This window comes from Protopterus annectens, chromosome 6.part0 (genome assembly GCF_019279795.1).
Source record: "Protopterus annectens isolate FY-2018-M chromosome 6.part0, PAN1.0, whole genome shotgun sequence".
Taxonomy (NCBI): Eukaryota; Metazoa; Chordata; order Ceratodontiformes; family Protopteridae; genus Protopterus; species Protopterus annectens.
Genome location: NC_056737.1, coordinates 338,814,467 through 338,841,733, shown reverse-complemented (window position 1 = coordinate 338,841,733; position 27,267 = coordinate 338,814,467). Strand labels below are relative to the sequence as shown.

General features: G+C 35.8%; 1 protein-coding gene across 1 annotated transcript in view; it reads right to left on the bottom strand.

Moving 5' to 3' along the window:
• KCNK10 (potassium two pore domain channel subfamily K member 10) overlaps nt 1-27,267 on the bottom strand; it is a 972,966-nt gene that overhangs the window by 825,744 nt on the left and 119,955 nt on the right. The gene's annotated exons all lie outside the window — the stretch shown is intronic.

Below are 27,267 nucleotides of genomic sequence, written 5' to 3'. Positions count from 1 at the left end.
AGCCGCGGTGGTACAGCGGTAGCGTTGTTGCCTCACAGCAAGAGGTTCTCCTGTTCGATTCTTGGCTGGAGTGCCTTCTGTGTGGAGTCTGCATGTCCTCCCCATGGTCGAGTGGCCTCCGAAAGACATGAGTGAATGGGCGTGCCTTCACTGAAGGCTGGGCGTCGGGTTGGCAACTCGGCACCATAAAGATTAACTGCCACTCATTAGCGGACCGGAGTTCTGCTATGGCGACCCCTAACCAGGCAAAGCCAAAAAGACAAACAAACAGTGAGTTTTGGAATTTCCTGCTTTTTCCTTACAATCATACTTTCATTTTTGAAGGGTCAGTTGGCTGCCTACTATAATTTTGAGACCAATTATGTCAGTTATGCAACTATGAAAATAAATGAAACTGAAGGAGAAAAGTGAAAGCTGCCAATCAGAAGGTTCTGTAAATTCTTTAAGGTAGATGCAGACTTTGTTCAGCCACAAAAATTCTTTTCACAGCAGTTATTACTTCATTTCTTTTAAGCAAATTTTTTTTTTCATATTCTGAGTGGATTAATAAGTTTTTTTTAGATCTACCACCTTTCCACACTTTGCATTTACTGTGAAATTTTTCACAGATTTTTCCCACACACATATATTTTGACACTACTTCTACGTGTAAAATGCAGTAAAAGTTTTTGTTTTAGTTTGAAAACCCAGTACAGAGCTCATTACCAGTTTCAATAATTTCTTTCAGCCTTTTTAATGCAATCAGTACTTTTACTAGAGCAAGGTGAAAGGGCAGCTGCCCTCGGCAGAAACTGTCAGTGATGCCATCAGAACATTTGAGGAAATGTTTCTCTCTGGGTATATCAGCAGCACTCCTAATGGCTGAGGCACTCCAGAAACATCAACAAAAAGCTTTTTTTCCATACTCTCTCTTTCTCTTTCTGTGTCTGTGGTGTATATTTCCCATTTAACTTACACCTGTAGATTAAAGCTCACTTTAGTTTGCAAGAATAATGTCACAGAATCAAGTTTTGCCTACACCAGAGCACCACTTTCATAGTTTGAGGCTTATCTAAAGATACATATTAGGGAATTTTACACAAATAACATACATTTTTCACTGACATTCTTTCATTTCCCTGCATAAAAAACATGCATTACAAAGCATTGCCTTTTGCAGAGCACAGAAAAGCTGCATCTATAAAATAAATCATGGCCTTTACTAAAATAAGCTTGTCAAAGCAATATAAATAGGAAAAGCAATATACAGAGACAAATAAAATGCAAAAAGGTGGGGCAGTGAAATAAAGACTATGAGAAGGTCAAGAAAAATGCTTTAAATGTCATCTAGCATGCTATGAAAGCCCTGGGGAAGAAACTGGCCATGCAGAGAGTAAAGATATTCTTTGGACAGATTGATCAGAGAAAGAGGTTCTAGCAAAGCACTAAGTATTAGGCAAGAGAGAGGGGGAAGAAAAAAAATGAAAATCAGGAAAAAGTCCTAAATAAATTATTTACATTTTTATTCCAGAGGAATGAAATGGCATCTTGCTTGCATGAGAATATGCAGCAGATAGAGGCAAATTAACAGATATGTAAAATGGTATGGAAGATGCAGAAAGGAAATGCAAGGGACTATAGGAGCAAAGACAAATGTTCAAGATGACTTGTATCCACATAGGCGCAAAAAGCTGGCAGTTGAACACAGGGAATACAGTACTTTAAAACTTCAGCAAGGCCATTGGTAATGCGCCTCATGGCAGCATTTTAGTGGACTTAAAGAGTAAGATTAAAATTTTTGAGAAATACAGAAAGCTGACTGGTTAACTGGAAGTAGAGGGTTGCAGTAACAGGACACTTGTTAGGAGAAAGGCCTGTAACCAATGGACTGTGCAGGGCCAGTCATCTTTATATTACTAGTGCCAGATATTACATGTGGTGTAGATGACAAGAATGATCTGTAGGAGCAGAATACACAGGAAAAATGGGAATTGTGGGAACAATACATACAGGGGAGGAATGAGCTTAAAAAGAAGGCAGGACTTAAATGAGCTATGAAATGTTTGACTGAAAATGATTGGGCACAATATAAGTGATGTATAATGTTTGCAACTGGGAGTGCATCCGTATGGTTTGTGATGTAAAATGCTTGTAACTAGGACAGTGGGGTTTGTTTTCACTTATATAGATGTCTGATTGCCTGTGTCGTAAGTGATGATTAAATAAAGATGTTTCTTGTTTAAACCAAAATAAAAGGCAGGAACTGAATAATTTATGCAGTGTTGCTTAGGTTATATGATATATAGCAATATATGTGAAGTATAATGTTTGTAAATGTGAACTTGTTAATACAGTTTGATTACTTTTATATAAATGTAAAATTTGCCTATGTCACAGCAGATAATTCAATAAATCTTTAAAAAAAATAAGTACAGAGGCAGTAGTTAAAGTTGGAGAACCCCATCTCCAGAGAGAACTGGTGCCTGTAGAGGGACGGACAAAGCAGGCTGTAGATGTTATTTAATGCAAAAATAAAAGTACAACACTGCCTGCTTCAGAGGTGGAAACCAAGGGACAATACATAGCAGACAGCATTAACATAGTGATGATAGAGGAAAAGGACTTGATGGGTTAAATTTACCCCATAACTGAATTATACAGTGTAACTCACACATGAATTTGATGGATTTATTGCTTACTTTTGCCAAACCTTTTTGGAAGAGTTATCACTGTTTTTATTAAGACTGTTCAATGTTTTCTTTATTCTTGACTGGCTTATACCAGATTCTATGAAGGAATATTGTATTGAGGAGAAAGGAAGATAAATCTGACCTGAATCCGTAGCATTTTAATCCTATACATAACACTGAACTTATATTGCTGGATTTTACCAAAACCTTAAATGTTAATTTAATTTCATTGCTTGGACATTTAATCAGTCCTTTTCAAATGTACATTTCTTAGAGAATGCATTGAGCCAATAAGAGTTTACATAAAATGCTCATTTGTTCATAAGTTCATAGGTGTTTACTAGACTAATGACCACAAGGGCCTTTTTAAGCCTAGCTATGCACCCCAAATCTCTGATACGTTTTGGTGCCCTTAATAAGTGTAAGCAGAGGCTTGGGAGATGAAACATTTACAAGCAGGCTGCCTGTGTCCATTAGAGATATAGGTGCCAAACCAGGGATTAATTTCCTGTTCCCCATCCAATTGTCCAAGTTACACTTGAATTGGGTTAGGAAAGAACTCTGCTTCGCATGGATGGGGGAACCTGTTCCAGAGATGAGGTAATCTATAGCACGTATACCTATCACTCCAGCAGGTCCTGTTTATATCACAGGCAAGGTTTAAGTCTTTAGAACAGGTAATTCTGATGCTGTTTGTTTTGCAGATATGCAGGAGGTCTGTCAGAGTAGGGTCTGACAATGCCTTGTGTGCCAGGCATAGATATCCCCTTAACAGCCTGTAGGAGACAGAATACAGGGATAGGGCGTGAGGAGGACTGCATAGGACATGTTACTTATGCCCTGTATTCTTTTAGTGAGGAATCTCTGTGGACATTCCAATTGTTGGATATGCCTGTCTAGGTACATCCCAAAGGGGGTATTTTACTCAGTGACAGGTCAGATGAATGCCGAATACAGTGGAACAATGACTTCCTTGGATCTAGATGGTATACCATTGTTTATAAGTTGCACAACATAGAATAATTTCCTCACTACTGTAGACATGTGATGGTCAAAGGCTAGATTAATGTCTATGTGTGTCCCTAAGTCCCTGACTACTGAGTCAGCTCTTAGGAGTGTGTTATCAATATGATAATTACCAGTGGTGGATGACTTCCCAAAGGATACTTTTATACATTTCTTGACATTTAGTTTTAGTCCATAGCTCTGATACCAGTTGCTTGTCTGTGTCAGCCCTTCCTGGAGAACATTTGTGTTGGTGTGGTATTCAGTGACAGATCCTAATTTTCAATCATCTGCAAATTTAGTTAGCCAGAAGCCACTGACATTGGCCTTGACTTCAGAGAAGTAAATGCCAAAAAGGAACATTCCCAGGACCGATCCTTCAGGGACTCCACTTGTAACTGACCTCTTTATAGAGGTGGCCTCTCCAATTCTAACTTCCTGGGTCCTGTCTGTGAGACAGATGGCTATCCACTGAGTGACATAAGGGTTTGTACCTAACCTCTTGTTATAGAAAAAGCTTTAGCTCTAAACAAAATTGATTTGCTCACTGTTATTAAATTTGTTGAAAGTAAAGTAATTGGTTAAATAAATAGACATTGTATATTTAGAGTATTATATTATTACAATTTACTTACCACTTTATTACAATTTTATGAAACTTTTATTACTGTACCAAAGGTCGAAATAGGGTGTACAATACAGTCCCATCTCAATTTGAATTATTAAAAAGTATAGGGCCTGGTTGCTCATTATCTGCCACACTGTAGTTGCAGTCAACCCTTTACTTATTACATTAAAGTTTAGATGGTATATTAAATAAATTGCAGTAAGTAATCATTAATCACATCCGTTGATGACAATTCTGATATAAGACATTTAACACTGAAATTGAAAGTTAATGAAGATATTAGATAATTATCTTCATTTTATTTGACTATAGATGAACTATACAGTTACAAATTAATAAAAAATATGAAAGAATTACATTTATTTGTAAATATCAACATATGATTTTGATATATTAATATTATTATAAAGCAACCAATTATCATATGAAAAATTATAATCCCAAATACTTTCTTTGTTATGACTTCAAATATAATAAAAAGGTTCATATTACTGTTGATATTTTTCTGTTACAAAATGTATGGGATTCCTCCCTCCATTCAGTGAACTCATCATATTATATGATCGTTATTAAATTTCTTTGGAGAGGTAGCTCGTCATAATATCTTGGAGCCTAACAACTTCTCTTATCCAATATTATAAAGAGGCATGCCTGATATTTTAAGTATATTTTAGCTCAGAATTCTATTACACATTCATTTAGTATTTTATTTATTTATTTAGTTATTTATTTATTTATTAATTAATTTATTAATTAATTTATTTAATTTATTTATTTAAATTTGTTTACCTGGGTAGAACATGGATCAAATAATGACTGATTACAGACTCATCCTAGGTCACATCATAATGTTACAAAACAATCTACAATATAAAAAGAAATGAAAGTTATCTGCTCACCATAACAATAGATCCATTTTGTCCTATTTTCATCTTGTTAAACTGTTGGGACTCAGATCCAACTCAGATCCAGTCTTGGCACCTTTAATTCTTCCGAGCCAGTGTTCTGGCTCCTTTCCTACCCACAATTCCCCTTTCTTCATCAAATTACTTCAGACTGAGGTTGCCTAACTCAGGGTCATATGCTTCCAATATTGAGAGACAACTAAAGATCATGTTTAATACAACAAAATTGGAGAGCTGTCCCATGTAGAGAAAAGGAAAACAATCTGTTGAGGTCTGTGTTAGCAAGACTCCCCTACAGTACCATCTTTTCTTAAAGGTACTGGCGGTAACAATTTGGAAGGGAAAAGACTACACGGATTTATCGTTATGGTGTGCATATAACGTTTATATCCGATGTTGTCCATTTTTGTCTGATTCAACTGTTGGGACGGATTCCCTGTATACTAGTTTATCTGGACCACATCAAGAATATTCCTGAGAATGGCAGAGCCAAAAGAGGTACAAGATCTGGATTGTACATCCAACTGATAGTGAGACACAAAGGTACAAATGGTAGACCAGGTGGCAGCAGCACAAATCTCATCAACTGAAAAATTATGTTGAAAAACTATGGGATTTGCTTCTGCCCTTTTCAAGCGAGCTGTCAGTTTTTTGATTAATGATACACCTAATTTGTCATAAATGAATGTAATACAGTTTGTGACCTTGTAAATACCATATCCCATTTTAGCTTTGGCTACTGCAAAAAACTACTGGTCCAAATTCTTGAAATCTTTTGCTCTATGTAGATAAAACACCATATCCCAGTTTAGCTTTGTGCTGCAAACTAATGGTCTAAATTCTTGAAATCTTTTGTTCTATGTAGATATAACTTAGGTTGTCTGTGAACATCAAGTAAATGCAATGAGTATTCCTCCCTTACTTGAAAACATTGGAATGAAAACTAGTAGATTAACAGACTGATTTGTGTTGGATTCAGATGCCACCTTCAGAATAAAGGAGAGATTTGACTTTAGAAAAAAAACTGTCTTTATGAAGAAACTAATATGGTAGTTTGCATGAAAGAGCCTGCAACTCTATAATTCTGTTTTTACAGAAGTAACTGCCACCAAGAAGGTTGTCTTCAATGTTAAGAACTTAAGTCTACAGATGCTTCTGGATCAAAGGGAGCTGGAGGATCTAGGTCCTTTACAGGGGGTCAAAGAAGGAAAGTTCCTCTAAGAAAAGCTTTAGATACCTTTAAAGAGGCTGCAGGAGTCTCATTATATCTCATGTTAAAATTAGAAATGGCTGTGAGCTGCACTTTGATCGTAGAAAAGCTAGAACCTTTTTGGAACAATTCTGAAAAGAAAATCAAAAATGGATGTAAGGGGCAGAGAAAAAGGGCGTAACTCCTTTCCTATAGTCCAGAAGGAAATGTTTTTCTATTTGCTTCAATATATGGTCTCCTAGTGTTAGACTTCTGTGAAACCATAAGGATATGTACTACTTTGACTGAAAACCTGGTGTCTCTGGTTTTCTGAATGAATTTTGTGATCAATGAAATAAGGGAGGGGTTACAAAGGAGACCCATGGGCCAACTGTGGATCAGATCACCCCTAGGTGATTGACCATGAGGAGGGATTCGGGTGAAGTAACTGCTGCATGTTGTTATGGTAGAACGCAAACAATAACAGCAAAGTGGCCCCAGAGGTGGAAGATTTGGTTCGCCACTGTTTGACTGAGGGACTACTCATGAAGCAGAAGAATGTACCTGCTTAATCAGTCCTCCAGTACATTGGAAGTTCCCAGAATATATATTGATAAAAGAAATCAACTTGAATACATTGTCTGTTGCCACACTCTCATGGCTTCTTGACATAAAAGATAAGATACATTTCCTCCCTGTTTGTTGATATACCAGACTACTGACATATTGTCCGTCTGAAGTGAAATCACACCCACTGATACAGTGTGTCTTGATATGCCTGCAACACAAATATGACTGCTTTCATTTCCAGGACATTGATGTGAATGTTGGTCTATAATGGTGTCCAAGTACCATGAACAGTCTTCCCTTTGTAATGCCCCCACCCTAAAAGGGAAGAGTTGGTGGTAAACATAGTTATTGTAGGTGAAAGACAGAATGGACATCCTTCTAACAACTCTGCATGTGATCCACCATCTGATGTGAGTTCTGCATACAGGTGTTAGTCTAATTGGGGTGCTGAGGGAAGTGATAAAGTTGGGTCCATTGAATAACTCTCATGTGAAATCTGGAAAGACGGGGTCACAGATGCCATAAGCTCTAGAAGTTTCAAAATTAGTCTCACCGGGGTCAATGGGGAAGACAATAATTGATTTACTGCTTGTTGAATGGAAAGAATCCTGTGCTGTGCTAAGGTGGCTATCTGAGTTGTTGTGCCCTGGAGACATCCAGTGAATTCTATGGACTGAGTTGGATTCAATTTGCTCTTTGCTAGGTTTTTGATAACCCCCAATCTTTAAAGTAACTGGAGTAAATGTTTCTTCTGCTGAATTAACAGATCCCTGGTCAAAGTGATTAGGAACCAGTCTTTCAAGTATGGGATCACCTGAAACCCCTGCAGTCTGAAATAAGCTGTCATTACTGCCATGCAGTTGGTAAACACCCAAGAGGCTATGGTGAGTCTGAAAGGCAGAGCATTGAACTGTAAGTGTTTGGCTTCCAGCCTGAAACTGAGAAATCTGGAGCATTTGTTTATCTTTACATGACACTAAGCATCTTGGAGATCTATTGAGCACATCCAGTCATCCCTGCTGAGTACAGGGAAAATGGACTAAACCTTCACCATCTGGAATTTTTGTCTGCTTCACAAACTGGTTTAGATTTAGATAACTTAGGTTCAGCAGAGGCCTTAGGTGCCCTGTCCTCTTAGGAACCAAAAAGAACCTGGAGTAGAATCAGGAGCCTGTCTGGTCTGGTGGAACCTGCTGGATGGCCCTTTTTTCCAACAGCTTTTTGACTTATGCTGTTGCAGATTCCATTTGATGGGGTGGCACCAAGGGAATCCTTGCTTTTATTTCAGGGGTGAAGGAAATGGAATAGTGTGTCCTCTGGTTATTATCCTCAGCATCCAAGAGTCTGAAGTAATGGCCCACCAGGACTGAGGGTGTAGGGAAAAGCTCCCTTTGACTGCCTCTAGATAGCAGCAATTGGACTACCCTTTAAGAACACTGAAAAGATTTTTAGGAGAAGAGACCATAAATCCTTGGTTTTGTGGATTACCTCTGCCCCTAGGGTGGCGTCCATTAAAATTACCCCTCTTCTGTTATGGGAGGTTTGTCTGAGGAAGCGTCTTTGTTAAAACCCTGTGATTTTCTGACCACATCTTCTTTGCTGCTTGTTAATTCCTGGTAAAGATTCTTTGAGGAATAGAGAAGTACATTTCCATGGCAGATAGGGTATTACCATCCTGTTCACTTCTGGTGAATGTCTCCTTGACCTTAGGTCCAAACAAAGTGGAACAATCAAGGGGGCATTAAGGAAGAATTTCTTAAAGCCTTCCACAAAATCACACAGCTGCATCCAGGCATGGCAGTGTACAGCTATGCCAGTTGTGGCTCTTGCCATTCTATCGGCTGCATTGGAAAACAGGAGCATGGAAACAAGACAGGCAAGGTTTCCATTTTCTCTTGCAGCCTAGTGTAAGAGACACCAGATGTCAAAACAATATAGATGTAAGATATAGTAATGCAGTGCAACACCTAACATGGGAAGCAAGCATATTCCATCAAAACTAAAGTTAAAAATGTCACATGCTAAGAAACACAGATTACCTGACAGTAGAGTGAAGGTCCCTGGGAGAGAGAATGATCAGGAGACCAAAGGCAATAGGCAGTAAGGACGTTAATGTGATTTTTACTCATTTTGTTTGTCTGCTAAAGTAACCTCCCCCACAAAAAATACACAACTGCTTCTTTTCTGAAACAACCTAAGAACACTTCTCCAGTTAATTAACTTGCTCAGAGCTACATTTTATGGAGGTGGAGAAAGGGGCAATCAAACCAAGGACTAAATGCTGAAACTTGTTAGTAGATCATAGCTTTAACCATCTGTGTTGCACCACCAGAATAGCAGAGCCTGGAAGCGCCTGTGTTAAAGTCACCAAAATGTAACTGCACTCCATTATAAATTTAAAGCATCACCAAAGAAAGTGAAGTCATACCTCTCAAGTGTACCTCATTATGAGGAATGTACCTCATTTGGGGTCTTAAAAAGTTCATGTTCCTCGAAGTTCCTCAAAGTTCCACATTGAAAGCGTCTGTCACACATTCAGTGTTAGGAATTTTTTTAAGTGAAATCCATGATAAATAGAAATTAATTATATTAATTCATTAAAGGACCTTCTTTATAAGTAAAATCAGCATATTTTAACCATCCTATGACCTTCCTAGTTGAAGTTGTTGGTAAGCTGTTAGCAAGTGTTCCACATTTTGCCCATTTGTTCCACATTATGAAGGCAAGTGTTCCTCATTTTGGAGATGGAAGGTTGAGAGCTATGAGTGAAGTCAGAAGAAAAACTTTAACGCCATCTGATGAAAGGCTGCATTATAAAGTCCATCACTAGAACCATGGCAGTTAAGTAAGACAAAAGTGCAGAACACAATCTATTAAAATTCTTGTGGTGGTAATATTTACCAGAGTTATCCAGTAACTACAAAAGCTTTTACCTTAAGAGTGATAAACATCTGACAGCAAACCCATTAGCTCTCTTCCTAAAAACACATAGCAGAGAAAGGAAGCAATAAAAAAATGATGCACCAGCAACAGCATGGTATTCCTTGGCAGGCCAAGTATGTGCCCACTTTGAGTGTTATACAAGGGCTTTACTTTGTGTTTCTTTGAAATAAGGCTATATAACATGTCAAGATCTTTGGGTGGAAAAGAATTTTCTTCTAATCCCGAAGGCTGTGCACTTTCGGATTTAGAAGACTTAGAGATGTAAAGGCAAAAGGTGTAAAAATCCTGTTTGTGTTACTTTTTATTATCGTCAGTGGTGTGCAGTGTTGACTATTTCTTTACAGTGGAAGCTGCTTCAATGAATGGTGCTTTCTTTAATGTTTAACCATATATCCTGTTCTGTTACCAGGAAGCAACAATATCAGTATAAGTAACCGCTTCACATTTCTGCTTGGCCATAATGCACTGGAAGTTTGTTAATTAGCCTTTAGTTGTTAAGCCAGTGCAAAGAAGAGTGAAGGTGAGAGACCTGCAGGGAGATAAGCTGCAGGTAACGAACAACAGAAACAAATTTTACTTCAGCATCAGTACAGTACAAAATGCACCAGTAAAAAAGATCATAAAACAGTCATCTCCAAAAAGAGCAGAACTGGAGGCATTACTGCACAAAATGTCCTTACTAGTGCTTACTTTCAGTTAGGTCCGTGCTGTTGTCACTGACACTACTACCTACATTCAGATACATTGTTTGTTACCGTCTGTTGATACTGGCAGCTGCACAGAGAGCTGTAATATAGTACAGCAGAATAAAGATCAGTACTTCAACACAATTATAACTTGAGATGACAACTGAAGTTTCAAACAACATGAATACACACTGCTTCAATGATGTTAGATTCATTGTCCACAGCCACACAAGTAATCACATACACACACACACACACACAGACACACACACACACACACACACACACACACACACACACACACACGCACACACACGCACACACACACACAACATAAAACACAACATACATCCAGCTACACCATCAAATACCACACACACACATCTTAAAACACAACATATATCCAGCCACACCATCAACTACCACACACACACACACACACACACACACACACACACACACACACACACACACACACACACAGCATAAAACACAACATACATCCAGCCACACCATCAAATACCACACACACACACACACACACACACACACACACACACACACACACACACACACGCAGCATAAAACACAACACACATCCAGCCACACCATCAAATACCACATACACACACACACATGCACACACGCACACGCACGCACACGCACACACACACACACACACACACACACACACACACACACACACACACATGCACGTGTGCCCATGCCCACACATGCTAATTTATATTAGAGACAAAGCTCTGAAACTTCAATTACTACTCAAAGACTGAAGTTGGAATTGCCACTTAAATTTCTATCAAACTACAATACAGTGTTCATCTATTATGGTAGAGGTAAGTGCTGGAGTGTTTAGTAGTCAGTTAATGTTAGGGGGTATGTGAATGAGTGTAGGGCAGGGGCTGCATATACAAATGTGTGTGTGTGTGTGTGTGTGTGTGTGTGTGTGTGTGTGTGTGTGTGTGTGTGTGTGTGTTACACATGGGATGAATGTGTGAGTGTGTGGGGAAGCAGTCATACCTGCACATTCTCTAGAGTGATAAGTAACTCCTGCAACTCTTGTTGATGAGATACTAGCACCAGAAAGAATTGTAAAAACATTGGCAGGGGAAAACACCAGAGATAACTTTTTGAATTTGTGCCTTAACATCATTTAAGCAAGAAGATGATGGACAGGACCAGTAGACACCAGGAATAATGCTTTTAATCAGTGTGTTAAGGGCATTTCACAAAGATGTGGGCAGGAGGAAACACTACCCACTTGCAATTAGATTTTACATTGTACCTTAACAGGACTTAAATGAAAGCTAATGTGGGTTGGGAAGAAAAACTAGACACCAGGGAGAACTCTTATGCCATAAAGGCACTTACAAAAGGCATGGATCGGAGATCACTAGACACTAGGTTTACTATAAACAGTGTTCTTTAATAGCAGTAAAAAAGATTCAAACCCTGCACCCGCTCACGACACAAAGGACTAGTCCTCTGCAGCACCAGTAGACACTAGGGAGTTGTGGCAAGTAAACGTTATAAGAAGAAAAATAAATAAATATTACAAAGGAGGTGAAAATGCTTTAAACACTGCATCCTTTCCACGGAAAACATCAGCATTAATCTGCTGTGCTAACTACTAAGTTAGTGCAGCATGTTTTTTTTAATCAATGCCTGCAACAGTTTGGGAGGAATGCGGGAGCGGGGCAGGGTGCATATAAACATATTCAAGGCTGGCCTTACACATAGGCAAACTAGGCAACCACCTCAGGTGCTGTGCTATCTGTAGGAGCGCTCTTTCCCCATTTATTTATTTACTTTTTAGAGTAATGTTTCTTTTCTCTAAAAAAATAAATAAATAAAGTGCCCGAACAAAGGGAAAAAGAAAAATGCACCCACTGAACAGTGAATGCTTGGGGGGGGGGGGGGGGGGGCAGCGATCCAGGCAAATATTTCACATTAAAATTACAGACCTCAGAACATTCAAATGTAAGCACAAAGGCATACAAACGAGTTTGTTTTTTCTTGTAGACAACAAGTTGTAGTCTTTGAGCATTGACAGACAGAAGCACTGCAGAGATAGTCTGTAAAAGAAAATGGTGTGATGCTGGACACTGTTGAGGGAAATGTTACTAACTTTACAATAATGCTGGTAAATTCATCAGCCAGATATGTTGGGCAATGCTTAGACTGAGATGGAAGGAATGGTACAGTGACAGGTGTTATTACTGTACAATGATCTTGGCAGTGATCAACCAAACATTTCTGGAAAATTCTTGCTTTGTGATTTGTGTGGAACAACTTAGATTGGAATAGTTTAAGTGTGGCAAATTATTTGTGTAGGCTGTCATTACTTGGCTTAGCAGGACTAGTATGCATTTGTGAGAATTAAGATACACTACTTAACAGGACTGGAGAAAAATTACTAGCTGTCTGCTGTTTGCTTGTTATTTTGATTTTGCAGGACTAATGTCATTATGTGAAGCAACATGCAATCATTTATAACAAAGATGAAATACATTACACAGTCGTTCTCTTTTATCACAATCAAATGTCTGAATTGCACATTGAAGTGGTTATAACTGCTTGGTGGGGGTTGTCTGGATGAAAGTAACTGACCCTGTTGTCACATAGGCTTAGTAATCATCGTTGCTGTGAACCCCACCCCCCACTCATAGATGCACACAGAAGGTCTCTGTTACTTGTTTGGAAGGAGGGGACGCTGGGGACGATGTTGTTTCTCTAATATTCCTTCCAAACCTTAGAGGTCACTATATCTTCTGTTGAGCTGGGGACAGGGTCATCATTATTTCTTTAACTTTCCTCATAAACCTCACATGGGTGCACAGAGGGTCACTATAGCTTGTATAGGAGTATTGTACTAACTCTAGAAGTAACAAGTTGGAAATATTATTGTAATCTTTTTTTTTTTTCTATTTTCCTCATGGTCAAACAACTGATGCATATACAGGTGGCTATCTTTTGGGGAAGACTAACTAACATGCTGTTTACATAACTAAACATGCTGTTTACATAACTAAACATGCTGTTTACATATGTTAAGTTCTGTTTTATTTTTCAGTTTTGTCCCAGTCTGATGGCTGTCTTTTTGTGGCAGGAATTGAGGAGGCATACATTTCACAACAGCAGTTTAAAGTATTTGCCTTAAATTGTCTTACGTCTAACCAATTTAACACCATAGGTCCTTAGACTGTGTATTTCTGGTAATGTTTGACTTATGAATATACAGGAGATTCATAAGTGTGGTTTGTAGGTGCTTTGTAAGCCTTGCATAGATCACCTCATAGCAATTTATTAGGGATGACGGTGGATGATTATCTTAAATTTGACCTACATATCAAAATTGCATAGGCAAAACTTAAAATGTAGGTATGCTTTACAGAGCCAAACACTTTCTCAGCAACACAACTAAAGTTACACTTGCCACTACTTATCTCTTCCCTATATTTCTTAACGGCACTCTCATCCTTCCTAACCTTCAGGCATCACAAAAATCAAAACTTCAGCATTGCTATAACAAAGTTCCTAAATTTGCAGCAAATGCTCCTTTCAGATTCCACCACACTATAGCACTAAAAAGTCTGTATTGATTTGAACTACCGCAACAGCTAACATATACACAGCATCTTCCCACCTATAAAATTATCCAAAATTAATCTGCTTGTCCAGCACTAAATAACATTCTACACAACTATGTTCCCAGTTGGGCATTACAATGCACTGAACAAAAACTCCCCCTATCCAAAAACCTATCAAATCTGCTAAACATTGTCTATATTCATACCATGTTGCTAAGGCCTGGGAACTTCTTGCCTGTACCCATCAGGTCAACATCCGCCCTCCCATCCTTCAAAATCATTCTGAAAACTTCCTAGCCAAAAGCTGGCTCTGTTCTTGTTCAACACCAGGATAAACTATTTCCCTAAATGTGAACAAATACCTATTCATACTTTACATTTCATTACTCTCCCTTCTTCACTCACTTCCTTACTTCTGTCAGTTTCTCTCCCCGTTTTTTTTTTCTCTAAATATATTATAAGCCTGTTTTTCTCTTACTTCATATTGCAATTCCTGTTTGTACTATACTAACTTTCCTTTAATTTCTCTATAAACTGGCTAAAATGTCTTTAAATGTTAAATCATTATAACTTGTATCTATTCTTAACTAGTGTTTTCATATTATGTCTAATTTGGTATAATTATTTAAACTGTAGATTTTATTTTGTATTACTTTTAAAGACTGTAAAATTATGGTTCTAAAAATGTTTTGCAAATACTTTGAAGTTTTTTCCCCAGGCTGCCACTGAAAATGGGTTTCTACCTAGTCGGACTTTCTTGGTAATCAAATGTCAATAAATAAATAAATAGCTAGGTGAGGGTAAGGAGGCAGCCACCCATACCTCCCAAGTGTACTGAATTACTCGGTTTTTACTGAGTTTTGGGGTCCAAATGAAGGGTGCCACAATTCCTGAGTGGCACCCCTTCATTTCTGATTTTTTCTTTGTTTTTTTATTTTTCATGCTTTGTGAACTGATGTCATCATGCGCACGATGATGTCAGCTCCGTCAGGGTACCAGCCTGTCAGAATTGAGCTCAAGGAGCTCACATCGTGAATGCATTTCCGGCTGGTGCTGGGATGGCCATTCAAATGCTCTGTGAGCGGGAACAGCACTCCGTGAATGGAACGAACTGAAAGGATTTATACTTGCAGTAAGGAAATCTTTATTTTTCACAGGCAATCCATGAACGTCCGTGAACAGAACTGAAAAGATTTATACTTGAAGTAAGGGAATCTTTATTTTTTCAACAAACTGAAAGGATTTATACTTGCAGTAAGGAAATCTTTATTTTTCACAGGAATGATGTTCAGGCCAGTGAGTAAGTGGTGTGTATGTGTGAGTGTGTGTGTGTGTGTGTGTGTGTGTGTGTGTGTGTGCGTGTGTGTGTGTGTGTGTGTGTGTGTGTGTGCGTGTGCGCCTGTGTGCGTGTGCGCCTGTGTGCGTGTGTGTGTGTGTGTGTGTGTGTGTGTGTGTGTGTGTGTGTGAGACTGGTGGGACTAGAATAAACACTGCTTTCTGAAAGATATATGGTTTTGGAAAAAGCAAAATGAAAGTATGTCAGAAAGCAATAAGACAAAATTGTTAGAGTCACTGTATTTAACAAGTGAACCGTTTGCTTCCTTAAAGAATTGTTCAAAAGATATGTGCATCTTGATTTATGTTATAACCCAGGCTGAAGCAACACATATTTTGTTTTGTCCTTTGAAAACTAAAGCTTGCCTTCAGATTGTTTTTTTTTTTTTTTTTTGTACTAGAGTCATAACAAAGTTATTACAACACATATGTATTTACTTGAAAGGTACATACGTATGGAATGATTTTATGCATTTGTGGATTAGATACGTGGCTTGGTCCAAAAAATTTTTTTCTATAATGAACTGGACATGATGCATCACAAGGCTATATAATGAATGTGTACTATAAATATATATATATATATATATATATATATATATATATATATATATGACTGGAATGGCTGCAGGGGCACTCTGGTGCCATATTTTCATTGTCTGTTCTTCAGTTTGAGTTTGAACGTTGGTATCCCATGATTCCAATGGAGTGGGTGGGGATCATGTAATTATGTATGCAAATTATATGTTAATCACTGTACAGATTTATACCTATTTTTCATGTGCCTTGTCCAGATTTTTGAAGTTTTCAGGTTGAGAGGTATGCAGGCACCCCATGTAAAAGCTCTCAGGAGTGTGATCAGAAAATGCTGATTGGGTGGAAGTGTAATCTCAGTGGCGCTGAATGGCAGGAGTACAGCTCACAAACAGCAGCAGCTTGTGTCGCTGCAAGCTTAAATCATTTGGAAACATCTCACTCCTATCCACCTGTAGCTGAACAAACATTTTTGACTGACACTGCTGTAAGTAGCACCATTTCGGTGTACAGTCTATCTGACTTTGTTATTTCTAATGAACATAAAAAAGTTTTACAACTGGGACTCAATTTCCAGCCAAGTAGGAAGGTAAGGATAACTAAGACTTTGAGTTAAAGTTGTACACTCGGAAGTTAATTTAAAGTATATTTTGAATGATGTTGGATATAAAAACAAAAAAAATCTGTCTAGGCCATCAACTTTTAACCCTAGCTTGGTTCACACTGTAAAGGCTTTTGAGGCCTTTTGTGAAACAGATATTAGAAACCTTTTGATGAACAGAGATAGAAAAATGTTTTATAATTTAAATCTTAAGGAGAGAAAAGCTTTGAATGAACTTGTTGCGAGGAATGATTTGAGGTTCATGAAAGCTGACAAGACTGGGGCTATTGTTATCATGAAAACTGTTGATTACACTGAAGCCATGGAATCTTTGTTAGCAAATCCATTAGAGTATAGAAAGGTTACGAAATTTGATGTTACTAAAAGTTATGCTTGTATCTATAGTACTTTGTACGATGTATTTATGAACGCTGAAATTTCTAGAGAGGTTTTTGATTTTTTTATGTGTGGATAATCCTAAAATAGGTGTGATGTTTGGCATCCCCAAGCTTCACAAAAGTAGGTTACCCCTAGCTACCATATAGGTGGCAATCCCCTGATCACAGAAGAAGTTATCAGGGACCTGGGAACCCAGGTTGACAGTAGCCTCTCATTCGACACTCATATCGCTAAAGTAGTTAGGAAGACCTTCTACATTGCCCACCTTATCATGAAGGGATTCACATCTAGATCAAGGGAGGTCATAGTCTCCCTATACTCATCACTCATCAGACCAATGATTGAGTACAATGCCCCATTCGGAATGTATCTGACCCGACACTTGCAGCAGCTGGAGAGGCCACAAAAGTTCCTCACCAAAAGGATAAAGGGTCTCAAAAATCTGTCTTATGCTGCCCGACTGAAAGAACTCCAGTTATATTCAGTTGCTTACCACTTGCTCAGAGGTGACCTGTGCCTGACATACAAGGCCATGTCAAACCCAGATTTGATGAACATGCTTCATCTCAAAAAATCTAGATCCTCAGAGCCACAAGGGCGGGAGACTTAAACCTCGACACGGTTATTAATAGGACATGCTGGAGGGATAGATTCATCACCCAAAGACTCCCTATGCTGTGGAACAAAATCCCAGTTTATGTGAGGCAGAGCACCTCGCTGGCCTTGTTCAAGAGGAATCTTGACCAATGGATGGGAGATCGCAGATACACCCCAGGGGTTACCTCAGTGTCACTGCTCGACAGAGGCACAGCAAAATAATGGGCATAGTTTCTCCAAACTAAAGGGGTGGCGTAAGCCACAAAACTATGGGCTAGGCTTGTAAATGCCCTCGGGCAGATAGCCTAGTATGAAGCTATGAACTTATGAACCTAAGAACACATTTTAGACCTATCATATCAGCTTCAGGTAGTTGTACTGATTGTATTCCTATGTATTTGGATTTTGTTTTGAAACCTTTAGTCAAGCAACTGCCATCTTAAATTGCTGACTCTTGGAACTTTTTGGACCAGTTAAGTTTTTTTACTTCCATCCCAGATATAGTTACTCATCGGCTCATGATGTTCACAGTGGATGTAGTTTCCCTTTTTACTTGTATTCCTCAAGATAGTGGGGTTGATTACATCAGATGGTTTCTAGGTAAATACACTGGTATTGATAATAGCAGGATTATCACTTATACTTCTTTGTTGAACTTATTGCTGGATAACAGTTATTTTATGTCTAATAAACAGTTTTACAAACAGCTACAAGGTGTGGCTATGGGGGTTACGGTTGGTCCAGCTTATGTCAATTTGGTATTAGGTTGGTGGGACATTGAAATCTTGCCTCAGATACAATCTTTTGAACAAATTGTCTTCTATAAAAGGTTTGCTGATGATCTGCTTTTTTATTGTCACAAAGACAGTTTTTTTTTCTCAAAGTTTTTTTATTTTTCAAATACAGTTGAATAAATTCCATAGTATTTGTATATAACATCTTAAATAACTATGTACACTATTTACATAAACCTGACACTATAACAGAGCTTAATATATACAATTACTTTATAGGTATAACAATCCAGGTATCAGACTGTATCTGTTCAATTATTGTAAAGTGTCAATTAATGATAAGAATTTTTTGCATGGATTATTAATAAATAGCTTAGGATGAATCCTTAATTCTTTAATTTTAATTTCCAACAATGCTGTGGTCTTCAGTAGTCTGTAGAAATCTTCCAAAGTCGGTATTGTGTTTGTTTTCCATCTTTTTGTTATACACTTCCTTGAGATTGCAAGTATTGTCAAAACTAGATACATATTTGACTCATTCAAATTAGGACCTTCGTACACTTTTAATAATACTAGAGCTTTAGATAAGTTAAACAATTCATTAAATAAAGTGTGCAAAAGTTTTTTAATACCATTTCAAAATAGCTTAATTTTAACACAGTCGAAAAAAATGTGATTCCAGTCTGCATTGTGTATTTGTTCACACCTCCAACGTATTCCCTTTGTGGAAGAATTAATTTTAGTAATTCTATCTGGAATTAAGAATGCTCTCTGCAATCATTTCCAATTAAAAACTTTCCACTATTGTGTAAAGGATGTATGTTTTATTGATAATAAAATATTTAATTTAATTATAAAATATTTGATTTAATTTCTTCAGTTAGCCGTAATGAGTGTCCTTTTGTTATATAATTCCAATATGAGGATTTGGGTGTTGTTTTATAATTCATCAATATCTTGTAAAATGTCTAAATACTATTTCCCATGTTATAATCATTATATATGATTTCATATAGGTATTTTATAAGTTTAGGTATTTTTTTAAATGAAGAATTACTAATTATTTTGCATAAATCTTGTGAATATATCAGAATGCTTTGCATAGTTAGCCCATCTTGTTGTGGAATTTTGTATGTCGTTTCTATTGTTTGCATATCCAGAACTTTTAGCTCTTTGATACATTGAAACCAACAACCAAATCCTTTCTGTTCCCAGGAATTAATTAATCCTCTGCATATTTTATGTGGATAGCTCTTTGTAACTATGAATGGTGTTAAAAGATCAAACCAGATTTTTAAATCTATATTTGCATTAATAATTTTCCTAAATGAGTCAATGTAATAATTAATCATACAAGTTTTAGTGGACTTAGTTATGTTATATTGCATACTAATACATAATATGTGCCATGGCAATTTGTTTTTATTTATTATTTGAATTGTTTTTTTGTAAATCAAATTCATTTATTGATATTACAGTTAGTAATTCTTTCCAATTTACAGAATAATTTGGACTTAACCAGTCTGAGATTGTTTTAGATATTGATGCTTTATATATGTTTCCATATCAGGAAAGTTTAATCCTCCCTGTTTCCATGGTCTGATATGATGTATTAAAGCTATTTTGTTTCTTTTGGGAAACGATAAAAATGTTATTAGACATGAGTTTATTTCTTTGAGTATATTCCTATCTGGTAACAGTTGTATTGCCAAAGCTATAGAAATAATCTTGGGTAGTAAAACCTTTTTTATTAACTGTAGTCTATCTTCAAATGTTAATATTATTTTGTTCCACTTTTCACAGAGATTTTAATTGTATTGCCGATATTATTGTAGTTTTTGCGAGTAATTCATTATTATCTTTGCATAACTCAATTCCTAGATATTTTAAGGTATACTTGTTTCCCTTTAATGTGATTCCCCTTTGTTTGCAATTCTTTTTTTTTTTTATTTAAAAATAAAAATTTTGATTTTGATTTATTGAAATGGAGTCCTGAAGTCCTGTAAAATGTGTCAATAAAAATATCTAATTCTTCTAATGTCTCTTTTGTATTGGATAATATTAATAATCTGTCATCAGCAAGGAACATTACTTTAGAATTGTATTATTCATAAATATCTACTCCTTTGATTTTTGTATTGTTACATATTTCAATAGCCAAAGCAAATAGAATAGGTGACATGGGACATCCTTGTTTAGTACCCTTTGTTATATGTATAGATTCAGAGGTGAAAGGACCTAGCTTAACATACACTAAATTATTTGTATATATATTCTTTAGTAGATGAACAAAGGAAGGAGGAAGTTCAGATAACACCAGAATTTGAATAAAGATTCCCAATTTAGGAAATCAAAGGCTTTCTCTATATCTAAGCCAATTATGAGTGTTTCTTTATTTTCTTTATTAATATAATCTATAAGAGAAATTATCCTTTTAATATTGTCATGTGTGTGTTTATGATATTTAAATCCAGTTTGATCATTATTTATTTTTTCTGGATAGTGGTATTTTCATTCTGTTAGTTAATATTGTCATAAATATCCTATAGTCATTATTTAATAATGATATATGTCTATATGAGGTACAGAGATTTGGGGATTTGTTTTCCTTTAGGATTTGTGTGATTAAGGAATATCTCCAAGAGGGTGGTATTAAAGCTTGTGACTGAATTTCTAATAGGGTTTTATGGAAGAGGGATAGTATCTTTGAAGGAAAAAGTTTAGATATTTCCATAATTATGCCATCTATACCTGGAGCTTTATTATTTTACCCTTTTTTATTGTATCTGTAATTTCTTTGTATGATATGGGTGCTTGCAGACCTAGTTTTAATTTTCTGGTATTATTTTTTTATATTAGAACATTTTTCATCTAGATTTAATTGATTGATATGTACAATTTTTGGAAATGTTCCATATAGTGATTTTTATAGGCATCAAGAAGTCACTTATATCTGAGACATTTTTCCCTTTCTTTTCATAGAAGATACTTTTACTGTTATTAGCTTTTGATTGCATTTTGTTTCTTGTGGATAAATTATGTAGGTATTTGGAAGACGCGGCCAATGTATTGATTTTTAGTTTTTCTAAAGCTAAACTAGTTTTATGTGTTAGAATTTTGCTGTACTTATTGTTTAATACTTCTACTTTCTATTTCAACTCCAAATGATTTTGATTTTTTTTCAGCTTTTCTGACAAAAGTTTAGATTGCAGATCTAATATTTCAGAATCCCATTCTCTGACTTTTTTTTTATACCACAATAGGGTTTTATCATATATATACGCTTTTAATGAGTCCCATATCATTATTTTATTTATCTCCGTGGTGTAATTAATATCTAAGAAAAACTGTAATTAGGATAATAACCAGGATTTGAACTCTTTAATTTTAGTTATATATCCTGGAATTCTGGAGTTAAAGATAAATGGTTTGTACCCATTTTGTAGTTTTAGTATCAATGAACTGTGGTCTGAAAAGGGGCAGAGAGTGATTGAAAAATTAATGATTTTAGAGTGTATGTCATGGGCAGCAAATATTTTATCTATTCTAGTTTGAGTACTAAATCTGTGATCTTGATGGGAAAACAACAAAGATTTATCTTCAAATATGAAAGTATCTACAAGATGAAATGATTCTACCCACTTGTTTAAAGCTTTTGATACAGAAGATGTATGCAACAGTATTTTGTTTGTAGTTTCAGAAATATCAAACATACAGTTAAAATCTCCTCCTAATATTAAGTTGCCTTTATAATTATTGGAAATGAAATCCAAGTGTTTTGTAACAGTTCCTGATCCAATGCCTGGGAACCAGTATAGATTGGCTAGGGTCCATATTCTGTTATTATATTTAACTATTACTAATGCAATAAGGTCTTCTTTATCTTCATATTTATAAATGATTTCTGAGTTAATCACATTTGTTTTCCATAAAATTGTTACCCCTTTTGTCTTTGTCTTATAAGTGGATTGTGCTAATATCATATATCCCTTAGGATTCCATTTGTAACTGTCATTTGTTTTGAAATGAGTTTCTTGAAGGAAGACAATTTGTGCTTTGTTCAGTTTTAAATATTTCAGTAGATTGATCTCTTGCTATGATTGTTTAAGCCATTGGTATTTAAAGATAATAAAGTTAAATCCATCTTAGGTTATTTAGAATATGTATTTTTTGTTTTATTGTGAATATTAAACATTTTCCTCTGATAACTATAAAGTATATGTTTGAGCATTTAAAGGAAATTATCAGTTTTATACTTTGGGTGTTTACCAATAAAGTAATGTTTTGGTCAGGCATACTAAAAATGTTTTTGTGAAATAACAAATTAAAATTAATAAATGTTAACAAAACTAAGATCCGCATTAGCCATGGAATGAAAATCACTCCTAATCTGATGGATAAACCTAAGTCCATCAGATTATCACTCATACCTTGACAATCCCGAACATCTGAGCTCCATAAATTGAATTATCATATGGATAATATTTGTAATAGGAATAAGCAATATTTATATTGTTTTGATCAGATACACTACTGTTGTAGAGTAGACAGAATTCTAATACAATATAAATGTCTACTTATTGTATAAGCAATTAATATTTACATGAAAGATAGATGACAAGCAGTTTAATCATAGTAAAGTAGGATGCATCATATATAAAACCTCAGTAAAAGATTATAGCACGCAGTTATTTAACATATTCACCCTTATTGATTAAGTCTTTCAAAACACATTACTTAATATAAATAGATGGTAATAATATTTATACCTAATGTTTATAATACAATGTATTTTACTGAATATATCAGAAGTTATATTTCATTGTTTACCACCATTTAAGTAATCACTTTATTTGTTGCTAACTTACTTAAAGCATCACATTTGTTTTATGTAAACATTGGTGAAAGTTAGTACATTTTAATTATCGGTGCATCCCTCTTCTCCCCATTTTTTACACATAAGGATTTTCATATCTGTCATTTCTTATTATAAAATGAGTGAAATTATAGGTTAAAAACAACAAATTCACTTACTATGATTAATGATTACAAGTTACCTTTCCATAGTCATAAATTGCCATTTTATGGCATATACTGAAAGTTTTTAGATTTAAATGGCAACATGGCAAAGGTTAAACTGAGTGATTATTGTCAATTTAATACTATTTGTTCAGAATGTGATTGTTACATTCTGTGATATTCCTAGCACAGGCTTCTATTGTTTCCCTTGAACAACTTTGTCAGTTTGATGTCATGTATAAAACATTAGTTACCTTGGTAACAGCTTAAGTATTATGTATGGTCAAGATGTGTTACAAAACCACAATTCAAGTTAAAGCAATTATATGACTTGTTATGCACATTTACTTATATGAGAAAATCATCATGCTTCCACTTGATGTTCAATATAGTGTATGTCATTTATGACAAGTTAAAACAGTAGTGTTATTATACTCAAGCCCATGTTATTAAACTGTCTATTGTCAATTTAATACTATTTGTTCAGAATATGATTGTTGCATTCTGTGACATTTCAAGTTCAGGCTTCTATTGTTTCTCTTGAACAACTTTGTCAGTTTGATGTCATGTATAAAACATTAGTTACCTTGGTAACTGCTTAAGTATTATATATGGTCTAGATGGGTTACAAAAACTACAATTCAAGTTAAAGCAATTACATGACTTGTTATGCATATTTACTTATATAAGAAAATCATCATGCTTCCCCTTGATGTTCAATGTAGTGTAAGTCATTTATGACAAGATAAGTCAGTAGTGTTATTATACACAAGCCCATGTTATTAAATCCTGTCTTTAATATCTAAATTCAGCAGACTGCTTCATCTTATATGACGATTATATATTTTATGTCTAGATTTACTAAAATCATACATTACATAACTATTGTGTGTGTTCTTTTCTTTGTTTCTTTTATCAAGAACTAACTTAATGAGCTAAACAAAGTGTTGGGAAACCATCAATATGTGTGCATGTGATTTAAAATAGCCCTTTTATTATATATATTTTTTTAAACCAAAAATATCATTGCCGAGAATCATCTCAGAGGCTCCTCAGAGCTTTTAAGCATTATCGTCATTGTCTCCATTACCATAGCAACCTGTTTCTGTTAATGTGTCTATGTACTGCATGCCAGAGGTTTGGGATGCACCTGAAGCAAAGCTTCACTTATCTGCACCTTCAAGCCTAAATTCCCTCCCTTTCAGCGAGGCAGTAGTCAGGGAAAGAACAGAGAGCAAACAGATCCAAAAAAAAAAAACCTCCCAACAAGCCGCAATGCACAACACACTCCTCCAGCACTACCACCTCTCACTTAGCAGACATACAAACAAACCATTCTCTGCCAAAATATCAAAAATCACAGTTCTATCCACCCCCTTCTCCTGGATCCAGGCTAAAACACCAAATGTCTCTTCCTAATATACAAGCATCAGTAAACCTTGACCACAAGCCGCAACCCACAGCCTCCCGGAGATGAAAACGACAACACACAACAGCCGCCAGACACAGCTGCATTCACACACACCACGCCAGGCCCAACCAAATAGCAGTCAAAGTCACAACACCCGCCATAACCAATACCAATTATGTTTAGACAGAATAATAATGACACCTGTACTAGCCACCAGGCATGCTCCCATCCACACACACCACACCAGGACCAACCAAACAGCACTCGAAGCCACGATGCCCACTACAATTGACATTAACTATGCCTAGGCAGAATAACAATGACATCTGTATCAGCCGTCAGATACAGCTGCATCCATGCATACCACATCAAAATCGATCAAACAGCAATCATATCTGTGATACCTGCCATAATTGATATTAACTATATTTTGACAGAATAATGATGACATTTGTACTAAGAGCTTGCTACTATTATTTAACTAGGATATACATGACATTTCTAAGTCATACTTTAACTGAAGAAGGCATTAGTCTCCATGACAACATTTTTTTTCAAAACACTCCACTGTTACTACTATTATATATGATGTTAATTTGTTACATTTGAGTCTGAACTCTGATGAATGGTACCTTGCTGAATTAGTTAATTAATTACTTAAATTATTATAAGTAAAATCAATGAAAAATGAACAAGATAAGTATTCACTGAATTCAAGTAGGGGAATAGAAACTTCTATGTTGCTTTGCTTGGCTTATATGTAATGTAGATAGTAACCCATCTTGACCTACCTTTATTTGTGAAGAATAATTGGACTCTTTGAATATTCTGAATAAATCATTACCATTTCTCAGTTGTTTAAGAATCCCTCCTTTTTTAAAATAAAAACAGATGGCAAGTAATGTACCATATCAGTTGATACTTTGAGAGATGTAGTTGTAAGAGTTATTTTTTTTGGGACAGCAATCTTGGAATCAGTTTTTTGTTTCTTCTTTCTAGCATCAGTCCAAGGATTTGTTTCTTTTATTCTTTTAAGAGTAGGAGCCGTCCATTACATTTCTTTTGGGATTTACACTATGTTGTTGTTTTTGATGAATATAGTAGCTTCTTCTAAGTCATTAAAAGTTATCATCTCATTGGCAAAAGTATTTTTATCTTGGCTGGAAAGGCCAGCTGTGCTTTAATGTTATTTGGTTTCAACAGTTTTATTATTGGCCAGACTTTTTTCCTTTGTTCTAGTATTCTGGAAGAATAATCATTGTCAAACCTTATCAGGCTTTGATTGTATTTTAAGGGTGATTTTTCTCTAATCAGATTTTAATATTAGTTCCTTGTCCATAAATAAAATACATTTTATAACTATGGATCTAGGTGGAGTATTTTTTGAGTTAGAAGCAGGTGTCCTCAGTGTTCTGTGTCCCCTTTCAATCCCAAATGAAAGTCTCCCTTTCAAGTCTAAAAATTCAGGAATCCAGGTTGTTAAGAATGAAATAATGTCTTCTCCTTCAGTGTTTTCAGGCAGACCAAAGATCCTTATGTTGTTTCTCCTTTCCCTGTTTTCTAAGTCATCTATTTTGTTAAGCAGCCAAGTATTGTGTTTAAGCAGAAATTATTTTTGGAATTCTTCCTCTTTGAGTCACCCTTCAACTTTATTTAGAGAAGTCTCTATATTTGTTATTTTTGTATGGTGTTGCTGTAATAGTTCCTTAAGAGTATCAGTCTGTGTTTAACAATTTAATTTGAGTTTTCTAAGTCATTTTTAAAACCATCCATCTTCAAAGATAGTTCCTGTAAGGTAGATGTCATCAATTGCAGTTCTTTCTTCAAAGCAGCATCTGGATGAGAATTCCTTGAGTTGTTCATATTCAGTGACTCAATATATCTCCAAGTTACCTGACGGGAACATTTTTTATATTGCCACCAAAATTTATATTTATGTAGTTTAGTAGTTTATCTATAGATTTCTGATGTTTTAAAGTTCAAAATAATACAATTTTTCTATATTATTATACTAGTTTATGGAGGTCTCAAAATTCGCTGCTCTCAGTTAGCCATCAAGCCTCCACCCCCCCCCCCCACAAAGACAGTTTAGATGTTGGGAAATTTGTGGAGTTGTTAAGTCAAAGCACAACATTCTTAAAGTTTTTAGTGGGTGAATGTGGCCCTAAGGTGTCATTTCTTGACATAGATATTTCTTGGGACTCATGTAAGAACAGGTTTTTGAGTAGTATCTATCACAAAAGTATATTTTGCAATAGCTATGTTCACTTCAAAAAATGTTGTCACCCTTATTTTATGAGAAAAAATATTCCTAGGGGACAACTTATCAGAGCATCTCGAATGTCAGTCGACGATCAGGTTTTTTTAAAAGAAGCTAATCTTATCAAAGCACTATTTTTAGAGAGAGGTTACCCTGGTGAAGTATTAGGCACCA